We start from the raw sequence: 12,159 nt of genomic DNA on the forward strand, positions 1-12,159 counted from the left end.
AATATTTGTTCAACAAGTTCTTATCCCTAAATTTTTAACCTTAATTTGTTATTATATTTAATTCAATTTATGTATCAACTTTTAACTTATATACATCAATCATTTATGCTTACACACTTTTTCTAAGGTCGACCCAGTTTCCCTTCCACGAATTCCCCATTTTTATACTAATGACAACACAAAAATAAAAAAAGAGTAGAAAGAATCAGACACCCTTCGGATTTCCAAACCCCCACCCTCCCTTCCCCGGTTTCGATCCCCAGGCCATTGTCCATTAATATCTACTATCAGCCTGGCGACCTCATGTCTGAGGCCCTTAAATCTCTCTCAGTCTCTCTCTGCCGGTTTCTTTGGAAGTCCTTTATGTTTAACACCAAGTCTTGGAGGGGCACTATCCCTATGATGTCCATGTTCCTTCCAGCCAGACCTCCATGGTTAAATCTTGTTTCTTAATTCTTTTAAGTCCAAATAACCCAAAGGCTCCAACTTCCACCTTGATCAAATTTGTAGTCCATAGATCTTCAGATCCCCACAAAAGGAGATCTTTCCATTCCTCATTTTTTAAATTCAACCCAAATTTCCCTCATCCAGTCCTTATTTTCATTTATATCCATCTTGACAGGCCTCCGGCTCTCCTTTGCCTTCTGCAGCATTACAGCCCCTCCTTCCTGCTCCTCCTGTTCAGCGTATATCCCTTTCTCCACTTCCTCAGTTTTCTCAAATTTCTTTTCTTGTTCAGCTGCCTGGGTTTTGTACATCAAGTTCTTTTCCAGGTCAGTAGATTCCTTTGCTGTTGGCTTCAAAGTTATGGCACTTGTAGACAAAACATGACCTTGCTCTTGCAACTTACGCAACTTTCTCACGAGAAAAATAACCTCATCCAGGTCAGCTAGTATTTTTCGACCTATTTCCATTTTTGTAATGTCCCTGAACCCCCACTAGAGGGATTCTGGTTATTCAGTATTTCTTTCACTTCCAACCCAAAAGTCCAGTTAATTGGTTTCAGTTCTTCTTTATTTTCAGCGATTTGTAACTATATTGTATCTAATGTAACCAGCAGGAACATCAGAAACAAGTTCTCTATTTTTTCCGACTTTGACAGCTAATTTAACAGCTGTCAAAATCTTCTATGTCTCCTCAGGAGGCTCCTCTCGCGGATCACTCCCGGTCCCGGGATGGGTGGCACTTTAACTCAAAAAATTAGCTCTTATCCTCCAGCACAATTACTTATGCTATCAATCCGTGCAATTAATAACTTTTATCCAATATAGAAAAGGCTCTTCTCTCGACCTTAGTTGTCAAATCCTTGCTTTGAATTGTATACAATGGGGGGGAGACGGACTTCCTTTTTGCACCTCCCCCGCTCGTACCGAATCCAAGAAAATTTTTAGTCCAATTTCCAAATTACTCACGGGTTGTTGTTTTTAGATTTTAGTCCAAATTTTCAGAAGAAGAAGTCAGCGCTCTCCGTTGAATGGCATGCGGCTTCGCTCAGCAGGGGAAGCAGAAGACTCACAGCACAGCACCGCGCCGCTCCCCGTCCCCCGCTCCGTAGCCTTTAAAAAGGCTCCTTCGCGGGTCGGGGGCGCAAACGGTGCCCACCGAGTCACCAGGTCCACGGGCTTCCGCGCCCGTGGTTTTTGAGGGTCCCCGCATCGCCGGCGTGGCAGGACCCGACCCCTGTCGAGCAGATTCCCTCCGGAGTTCAGAGGGAATCCGCCATTCGGCTATGGCGCCAACCCGGAAGTCCCCTCATGAGCAGTCTCCAGCCCCTCTACCAAAGGTAGCTGCGAACCCTCCAAACTGAGCACGATAGCTCCCAGGGCTTTGTGATTTCTTCTCTGCGAAGCATGGGCAGCTGTAATATCTGCTGCCGAAGCACCGGCTGCCGCTTGTTGTGGAGGCCCTTGGACCGCCTCCCACAGACCCTTGGCTACCAGCCATGCCTTCAGCTTCCTACTCCACTCCTCCCAATTCTTTCCATCTAATTTTTGAAAAGGGATGGAGAATGAATCCTGGCTGTCTGCCATCTTCTCTCCCGGGGCTCAGTGTCTCACGTAACAGCAGCTGCTCCGGCACCCGGTTCTGCAGACCAGCTCCTCCCAGCGAGCTCCTCTCTGCCTCAAACGTTAGGCACAGCTCCAACTGGCTCCAGCGTCTCCTCAGCTGGCTTCTCCCACACACAGACACATCACAGCAACAGCTTCAAAGCTTGGCTGACTTCCATAACCTATGGGGGCCAAGATGGCGTCCGGCACTCTTCTTAGCTGCGCCACTCCTGTCCGTGCCGGTAAAAACCTCCTCCGGCCTCTTTGGCCCTCTTAGCAGAGTTTACACAGCGGTGAAACACTGTTGCTTGTGTGGGAATAACTCAGACTGCAAAGCAGGCTTTTCTCTTATCTACAATAGCCTTTAATCAGTAGAATCACGTCGTAAATTCAGCCCGGCGAATTGGCTGGCATTCTCGCCGCTTCTCCGCAAAAGCGAAAGGAAAAAGACACACAGAGAAACACTCCCCTCTGTGAACACAGCCATGCCTCAGAATGTGAGACGTCACTCAGAACTGTTTAACCCTGTCAGTTCTGATTCTCCTCACAGTGAATTGCCAGCAGCTCCCAATCATACACCGTGTAGTTTTGTTCTGACTTGTTCAGCTTCCTTGAGAAAAAGGCGCACGGCTTCCACACTCCCTGATCTCCCAGCTGGAGCAATATGGCTCCCACCAATCTGTCTGACGCTGTGATGGCCTGGGATTCCGATTCAGAGGCTGAACCAGAGGAATCCCAGCCTGCACAGGAGTCCCCGCCTCCAGGGCCGGCTGAACTGGGGCAGGGCCTTGATTCTGAAGCACCTGCACCTGTGTCAGATCCTCAGGAGCAGACACCAGGTGACCCCACTCTGGCTCCAGAGGTGGTTGAGGACTCAGTGCCTGCAGGTGAGTCTCCCCCTGGGCCCAGTAACCCTTTAGCCTCTCCTGAACTGCAGAGACTCAGGGTAGAGAGGCGAAGGGAACTGGTTTCTCCCAGGAGGAGTGCTCGCCTTAAGGCCAAGAGAGGTGGGTCTCCTAGGGGCCGGGACAGCCCCTGGCCTCAGAACAGATAAAGGCCAGTCGGCCCGGTCCCAGGTTGTGGGAGCAACGTCGTTGTTGAGTTCCTGTTCCTGCCCGGACCCAGACCTGACTCTTCAGTGCTCCTGTCCCCGCCCGGCTTCCTGTTTCGGACCTCGCCCCGCTCCTTGTGGACTGATTCCAGGCTAGTGACCCAGGACCAGACTTTGACTTCGCCTACGGTAACCTTCCTCCCGGGATCAGCACAGACGCGTCCGTCTCCAGCCTCATCGGCTTCTGCAGATCCACGTGTAGGAGTTGCTCTTCCGATGAGAACGCCCTCTTTAGCTTTTCAAAGGACCGCTGGGCCTCTTCCGTCCATTCAAACTTCTTCTTACTGCTGAGACAATCGGTTATGGGTGCCGTTAAATGGGCGAAGTTCTTGATGAACTTCCTATAGAAGTTTCCAAACCCCAGGAACCTCTGTACGTCCTTCCGGTTCTTGGGAGGCTTCCATTCTAGCACTGCCTGCACCTTGCCTGGGTCCATGGCTAAGCCTTTGTCCGACAACCTGTAACCCAGGAACTCCACCTCTCGAGCGTGGAATTGGCACTTCTCCAGTTTGACCCACAGCTGGTGCTCCTGCAGTCTTTTCAGCACTTCCCTGACGTCTTTTACATGTGGCTCTTCGTTCTCCGAATAGATTAGCACGTCGTCCAAGAAAGCCACGCAATTCTTGTACAGCAGGGACCCTAGCACGTGGTGCATGAAAGCTTGAAACGTGCTTGAGCCGGATTGTAATCCGAAGGGCATAACTAAGTACTCAAAGGCCCCCAGAGGAGTGAACATGGTGGTTTTCCATTCACCCCCCTCCCTCATCCTTATCAAATTGTACGCCCCCCGAAGGTCTAGCTTGGTAAAAACCTTCCCCTTCCTTACCCTGGTCAAAATGTCATCAATTCTGGGCATTGGGAAGGTCACTAGTTCCGACACCTGGTTGACCCTGTTGCTACCAAAGGGTTAAAAGGTAGCAGAAACGCTCTAATCACTGAGCAGCTGGAGGTCATTAGGCTTCCAGGAACATGAGTTTGTATAAATAGATAGTCTCCTGTGTGTTTGCTCTTCCCTTCTCTCCCCTTTTGGGCGTGTTTGCTGATATGTGTGGTTCGTTGCCGGGGTTTTTTGTTTTTGTAAATAAACCTTTCTTTGAGTTCCAAACTGCTTGCTCCAAGACTCCTCTTTGAAAGAAATACTGCCTCTCCTGCCCTTCTTAAACTGCTGCGCGAAATGCTCTGCTGTAGTGGGACTTGTGACGATGGAAGCGCACTGGGCATTTACATTAAACTAATTAAAGTTTAATGGGACAGACCCCCCTAAAATATACGACGAGCCTGGGCTCCTTGGAGTCTCTCTTGTCCACAAAGAACACTGGACTACCCACCACCACCCTAGATTCCCGTATGAAACCTCTCTTCAGGTTCTTGTCAATAAACTTCCGCAATTCCTGCATCTCCCTATCTGACATGGCGTACAGCTTACCCACTGGCAGCTGAGCCCCTGGGAGTAGGTTGATCTGACAGTCAAAGGGCCTGTGAGGGGGTAGCCTATCCGCCTCCTTCTCGCTAAAGACTTCTTCCAAGTCGGCATACTGAGGTGGTACCTTCCCCTTTTCCCCTACCGCCATCCCTGCCACCCTGGCTACTGCCATCCTCAGGTCCCCCCCCCCCCTGGCAGTGCTCTACGCAGTGGGCCGACCCAAAGGTGACTGTCCGCTGGTGCCACCCTACTACTGGGTCGTGCAGTGCTAGCCAACTCATTCCCAGTATGATAGGTGGTCCTGCTAATGTGGCTACGTGAAAGGCAATTGTCTCTGTGTGTCTGGAGACCGTCATTTTCATGGGCGGGGTCTGGTGGGTAACTTCCCCCCCCAAGAGTTCGCTCCCATCAATAGTTGTTACTTGCAAGGGATGTTCTAGAGGCACCACATGGAGCTGGTGTTTCAGCGCAAAGTCCTTGCTAAAGAAGTTGCAAGAGCTGCCTGAATCCAGCAACGCCTTCACCTTGATTGGGTGTCCGTTGGGGAGTTCTAGCACCACCTCTATGGCTATGGCTGCTCGGGGAGGGTCTGGTTTGGGCACTTCTACTGGTTGCTCGCCTGGCTGCTGTGCCCGCTTTCCTGCAGCCAAGCATTGCCGTTTCCCTGCTCCTTATCTCTTTCCTCCTCATTCCCAACTGCCCCCACCATTCCTTGCCACGCCTTTTTCTGAGGGCAGACTCTGGCAAAATGTCCCGGCTGCTGGCAGAGGAAACACTTCTTATTCGCTTTCCCCTCCTTCTTACGAACCTCACTGGAGTTTGAACCCCCCCCCCCCCCGCGCGCGCTCCTCCAATCTCCATTGGTTCCTCGGGAGGCACAGTTGGCGCCGGCATGTCTGGAATGCGGTTGTCATACCAACGCTCTGCTCTCCCTTCCCGCCTTTCCAGAGCGCGCGTCTCTTGCCTTACTCCCACAGCAAGCGCCAACTTGGTCAGCTGGTCCATCGATTCCGGGCGGGGTGAGCGGGAAAGTTCATCTCTCACCCAAGGGGATAAGCCTTCCTCAAATAACATTTGCACTGGTTCTGAACTCAGCTCCCACCCAAGTTTATGGATCAGCATCGCAAATCGCGACCAGTACTCTCTCACTGACTGGTTCCCTTGTTTGCACCCCATCAGTTCTTTGCGAGTCACGCTTTGCTCCACATCACTCGAGAACATGTGATCCATGGCACTAAAAAACTTTCTCAAATCCTTCAAGGCAGCATTCTCTGCCGCCATTAAGGGCCTGACCCAATCTCTGGCCCTCCCTTCCAGGTGCCCCACCACAAAGGTGACTCTTCCCCCATCGTCTACAAAGTCAGACTGCAGGTCCAGCGCGTACTGCACTTCTGTCTTAAATGCATTATAATCTCTGGGGTTGCCCCCAAACTTCTGCACTAGTCCTGGTACCTTCCTTGCGATGGGGGTGGGCTTCTCCTGGGCATCCTGAGTCTGCCTTTCATCCAGCCGTGCCGCTAGTAGAGCCAGTTGCTGTTCCAAATCTCTGTTTCTCTCCTCCAGAGTTGGTCCTCCTCTGGCCCCCTCTCCTGCGCCGGTTTGACTCATGATGCTGCCTCTGCTGCTCTGCGCACATGCAACTTAGAGGACTGACGGATTGCTGTAATGGGAATTGGGGTTGCTTGTGCGTAAATTCCAAACTGCTCCGAGCTGATTGTATAGCTGGACCTTTCCCCGGTTTGACAGCCCTAACAGCGCGACTGTCTCAGTCACTGGCAGAATCCGTCAGTGGGCGTTTCCTAAACTTCTTCCAACATAAGAGTTCCTTAACAGCCAATCTCCTCCTCGCTTCTCTGCGCGGAAGCCGCGTGCCAAGCGGTGGTCCTGCACTGACCTCACTGGAAGAGTCTCGGAGCCTTCCCTCCGAAGTACTCTCAGCCTCTCCTTTCTTCCTGGTGTCACCTTGGTTTCCTTCCCCAGCGGAAGCTCTCTCTCTCTCTCCTTGCTGGTTCCCTCTCCGGCATCATTAGGGAGCCTTACCTCTCCACTCGGCTCCGATGTCAGTTCCCTGACATCCCTGTTCTAAAATTTCCCAGTATTTTGGCCATTTGGGCTCCATGTTAAGTTTTTTCAGTGCTTTCGCTTCCATAGGTGAAAGCCACCTTGGGGTTTTGCTCTCCAAAAAGTCTTTGTATCTTGTCCAGTCATTAAACAATGCTTTTCTGACAATATGGTTTTTAAATGCCTTATGTGCTTTAACCTTGCCATACCACAAATATGCATGCCACCCGAATACATTGTCATGACCTTCAAGATCTAGCAGATCTGTGTTTTCAAGAAGTAGCCATTCTTTCAGCCAGCAAAAAGCCGCTGATTCATAATAGAGTTTAAAGTCTGGCAGGGCAAACCCTCCTCTATCTTTAACATCAGTCAGTATCTTAAATTTTATTCTGGGCTTTTTGCCCTGCCAGACAAATCTAGATATATCTTTTTGCCACTTCTTGAAACAATCCATCTTATCAATAATTTGCAATGATTGAAATAGAAATAACATTCTCGGCAGTACATTCATCTTTATAACAGCAATTCGACCTAGCAAGGAAAGCTTCAAGTTTGTCCAAATTTCTAAATCTTTTTTCACTTCTGCCCAACATTTCTCATAATTATCTTTAAATAGATTTACATTCTTAGAAGTCATGTTCACCCCTAGGTATTTTACCTTCTTTACTATTGTTAAGTCTGTCTCTTTCTGAAACCTCTCCCTCTCTATCGGCGTCAAATCTTTCTCCAAAACCTTAGTTTTTGACTTATTCAATTTAAAACCTGCCACTTGACCAAAATCCTGGATTGTTTCTAAGGCCCTCTTGGTACTAGATACTGGCTCCTGTAGTGTTAAAACTAAGTCATCTGCAAAAGCCTTAAGTTTGTATTGTTTAACTCCGACCTGAATACCTTGAATCGAGTGGTCCCTTCTGATCATATTCAGCAAAACCTCCAGAACCGAAATAAATAACAGTGGGGAAATTGGGCAGCCTTGTCGTGTCCCTTTCTCTATTTTAAACTCTTCTGTCACCACATTTACTATCAGTTTGGGCTTTTGTTCAGAGTAAATCGCACCTATACCGTTTTCAAAAAAAATTCCAACCCCCATCCCCTGTAGATTTTTCTTCATAAAACTCCAAGAAATATTGTCAAAGGCTTTCTCCGCATCTACAAATATCAAAACTGCTTTCGTATTAATGTTCACCTGCAGCTTTTCTAGGATATTAATTATGTTCCTCATATTGTCCGATAGATGCCTTCCAGGGAGAAAGCCAGCTTGGTCCTTATGTATCACTTCTGCCAGTACTTTTTTCAGTCTTCTGGCCAAAATATCTGCAAAAATTTTGTAATCCACATTAAGTAGGGATATGGGGCGGTAATTCTTAAGTTGTGTCTTTTCAGACTCAGTTTTCGGTATAAGTGTGATGAAGGCTTCTTTCCACAACTCAGGCACATTTTCCCCCTCCACAATTTCATTGCATACCTCCTTCAATGGTTGAATTAAATAGTCTTTCAAAATTCTATAGTATTTGGAGGTTAGTCCATCAGGCCCTGGAGATTTGCCGAATTGCATATTGTGAATCGCACCTTCCACCTCTTGTTCTGTTATTTTGTGATTCAATAATAATTTATTTTCTCAAGAAATTTTTTGTAATCCGTTAATCTTCAAAAACTGTTCAATTTTCGTCTCATTCTGTGTCCCTTGTGTATTTAATTTTTTGAAATATCTCTGGAAGCAATTTCTAATTTCCTGCGTATTCTGTATATTCTTTCCATCCACTTCAAGGTTTGTAACTGTATTTAATTTTTGCCTCTTCTTCAGCTGCCACGCTAACAGCTTCCCACATTTATTAGCTGATTCGAAGGTCTTTTGTCTCATCTGTTTAATTTTTCATTCAATATCCTGATTTATCATTTTCATGTATTGTACTTGATATAACTTAATTTCTCTCAAGATCTCTTGTGACTTTGGTTTAATTCTAAGCTTCTTCTCTCCCTCTCTTATTTTCTCCAATTTTTTTTCTTTTTTCTCACCTTGAATTCTCCTTTTTATTGCATTTTGCTGGATCAAGAACCCTCTCATTACAGCTTTACTTGCGTCCCAGATTACTTTTTTCCACAGGGGTCTTCAAATTTATCTCAAAATAGTCTTTCATAATTTTTTGAGCCTTTTTAATAATTTCTGGATCTCTAAGCAAGGTGTCATTCATCCTCCATCTAAAGGAACCAGTCATTGTTGGTTTCATTTCCATTTTCACAGGATTATGGTCGTTTTAGGGCAAATTTCCACTTTTCGAATCTTTGGAGCCATTCCTCTGGTTATCCAGATTTGGTCAATTCTTGTCCAGGTCTTTTGGGCTTCAGAAAATAAAGTCCCCTCTCTACCTAGGGGGTTTTTAGTTCTCCAAATATCAGTTAAGTCCATATTGTCTGTCATTTCAAAAAAAGTTTTCGGAAGTCTTCCATCTTTAGTCACCACTAGTCTTTCTGACTTATCCATATTTGTTGATACCACTCCATTCATATCTCCGAACATAATGATATTGTAATCCATATAGTCCAACAACGTCTCATGCAGTTTCTTGAAAAATTCTGATTTCCCCTCGTTTGGTGCATATACCCCTACTGCCAAGAGTCTCTCTCCTTGAAATTGTATTTCAATTGCCACATATCTTCCTTGGTCATCTTTAAAAATGAATTTCGGTGATAAACTTTCTTTTGCATAGATCACCGCTCCTCTCTTTTTGACTTTATCTGATGAAATAAATTCTAGACCTAATCTTTGGTTAATTAATACTTTCCTGTGTGTTCTAATAACATGGGTTTCTTGTAGACAAATCAAGTCCAATTTTTCTTTTTTCAATATATGAAAGATTCTTTTCCTCTTGTCGGGGGAGTTCAAACCTCGGATATTCCAACTTAATACCTGCAGAGACATTGTGTAATTATTCTGTTGTCCCTCCAACTGCTCCCAATGTTTGTTCTTGATCTGTGGGTGGTATGCCTTTCTCTGATTTTTCTTGTCCCAATGGTAGCTTTGCTAGGTCCAGAGCCCCTGGTCCTAGTATCTTCGGTTCTTTTCCCTCTGCCTCTTTTTGTAGCTCTTCCTCGTGGTCTTTTAAAAATCTCTCTTTATCTTCCTCCGATCTTATCTTCACCTTTTCCCCTCTGTATGTGAAAGACAGACCCTGGGGAAACTCCCACCTGAAGATGATGTTGTTTCTTCTTAGTAAGTACACTAAGTCTCTGTAATTAGCTCTAAGATCCAATAAATGTTTCGGGATATCTTTAAAAATTTCAATTCTGGAATCCTCTATCTCCAATGGTTTCTGATAATGAAGGTTCAGAATTTTGTCCCTCTCTTCTTTGGATCTAAGTGTGATCAAACAGTCTCTTACTTTGTTCTTTATGCCCCCTTTGCCCCCTTTACCAAGTCTAAAAGCAGTCACAATCTTAAAGTCTTTATCTGAATCAAGGCCCCAGAATTCTTCAAATTCCTGTGTGAGAAAGTCACACAAGTTACCTTCTTCCACGTCCGGTACTGCTCTAATTCTTAGGTTAATCTGTTTATCTCTAAGGTCAATTAGAGATAGTTGTACCTTATGGTCCTGCAGTTGCTTATTGATTGGCAAGATTTTTTCCTCTACCTCCAACACCTTCTCTGTCAGGGAACTGACATCGGAGCCGAGTGGAGAGGTAAGGCTCCCTAATGATGCCGGAGAGGGAACCAGCAAGGAGAGAGAGAGAGCTTCCGCTGGGGAAGGAAACCAAGGTGACACCAGGAAGAAAGGAGAGGCTGAGAGTACTTCGGAGGGGAGGCTCCGAGACTCTTCAAGTGAGGTCAGTGAGGAGAGTGCAGGACCACCGCTTGGCACACCCACTCTGCGCAGAAGGCTTCCGCGCAGAGAAGCGAGGAGGAGGTTGGCTGTTAAGGAATTCTTATGTTGGAGGAAGTTTAGGAAACGCCCACTGAGGGATTCTGCCAGTGACTGAGACAGTCACGTTTTTAGGGCTGTCAAACCGGGAAAAGGTCCAGCTATACAACTAGCTCGGAGCAGTTTGGAATTTACGCACAAGCAACCCCAATTCCCATTACATTCTCCTTCGTTTCTTCGGCAATTTTCCTTGTCAATTTGGACTCCTGGAGCACCCGGTCAATAGCCTGTGTGTTAGAGCTGATAGTTGTAGTGTTTAAATCAATTTTAGCTGACAATTTTTCCAAAGCTCCAAATATTTTGTCCAATGATACATTTAATGTCTCTTCAGAGCCTGCACCTTTTGCTCCTGTCTGTCCAGTATCTTCTTTTTCTGAGGCGGAGGGGGCTACTATTGATTGTCTTCGTTGCTGCTGCCTGGTTTTTATCCTTGTAGATTTTTCCTGGGGTTTTTCCTGATCCATAACTTTATCTTTAAGCCTCAAGGTCGTTCTCACAGCTTTAGCTTTTTGTTATGAGAGAGTCTCAAACCAGCTGTAATGGAAAATCCCCAGTTGTATCACAAGCCTCCTCTAGGGGAGCACATTAGCAACAATGTTCTTTTCAAGTATCTAAAGGCAGCAGTATCCCTTTTAACTTTTTAAGTTTCCAGCTTTCCAACTTTTCCCATAAAAGGCAACAGTTACAAAGGGGGACCTTCGTTAATCAGTTCAATTGCAGATTAGTCACAAACAATTACAATGTCTCTAAACGGTGCAATACTTTCTACTGTCCTGGCAGACCAACATCAGGGGTTGAGCGGTGATCTTTCTTTCCTTTCCTCACTTTTCCCATCAAGCAGATGTTTTCTTCTCCCCCCCCCCCCACTCTGGAAGGGAGTTCTTAAGTCTGGCATTAAAAGTTAGTTCCTTTTGAATCAATTTTCTCGGTTCTCAGTTCCAACAGTCTTTGCTTTAAATCAATTTACAAAGCCGGGAGACGGACTTCCTTTTTACACCTTCCCGCTTCAGAGCCAAATTCAAGTTCTTTAGGTCGATCAAAGGAATTGGTCCTTTGAACTTTCAATCTTTGCCAAATCTTACTCACGGGTTGTAGTTTAAAAGCCGAAATTTCCAAGGAAGAAAGGTCAGCGCTCTCCGGCAACAGCTGCGTGGCTTCACTCCACAGAAGTAGCAATCAACTCTCAGTGCCGCACCACCCCGTTCCGCTCCGGAGCCCCTCGCGGGGTCCCTTTGCCACTTGGGGGGGCGCTTCTGGCACCCGCCGAGTCCCACGGCCGCAGGCTTTCCCCACCTGCGGTTTTTTAACGGGTCTCCGCTGCGCCGTAGCGGATAAACCCAATTTCTGCGGAGCTTCTTCCTCGTAGTTAAAGGGAGACCGCCATTGCCGTTGGCGCCGCCTCCGGAAGTCTCTGGTTTTTTTCCCCCATTCTATTGTTTTCCTCTATTTCTTTGCATTGCTCGTTTAAGAAGGCCTTCTTGTCTCTTCTTGCTATTTTTTGGAAATCTGCATTCAATTTCCTGTATCTTTCACTATCTCCCTCACATTTTGCTTGCCTTCTCTCCCCCGCTATTTGTAAGGCCTCGCTGGACAGCCACT

The 12,159-nt window shown here is 46.6% G+C and overlaps 1 long non-coding RNA gene across 1 annotated transcript in view; it reads right to left on the reverse strand.

Moving 5' to 3' along the window:
- Positions 1–286: 286 nt before the first annotated feature.
- LOC310836009 overlaps positions 287–12,159 on the reverse strand; it is a 257,489-nt gene continuing 245,616 nt past the window's right edge. Inside the window, exons 2-3 of the long non-coding RNA XR_014559829.1 lie at positions 974–1,751; positions 287–785 (exon numbers count right to left, since the gene is read on the reverse strand). This is a non-coding gene — a long non-coding RNA (uncharacterized lncRNA). The remainder of the gene's footprint in view (positions 786–973; positions 1,752–12,159) is intronic.

Source organism: Podarcis gaigeae (genome assembly GCF_964106915.1).
Source record: "Podarcis gaigeae genome assembly, chromosome: W".
Classification (NCBI taxonomy): domain Eukaryota; kingdom Metazoa; phylum Chordata; class Lepidosauria; order Squamata; family Lacertidae; genus Podarcis; species Podarcis gaigeae.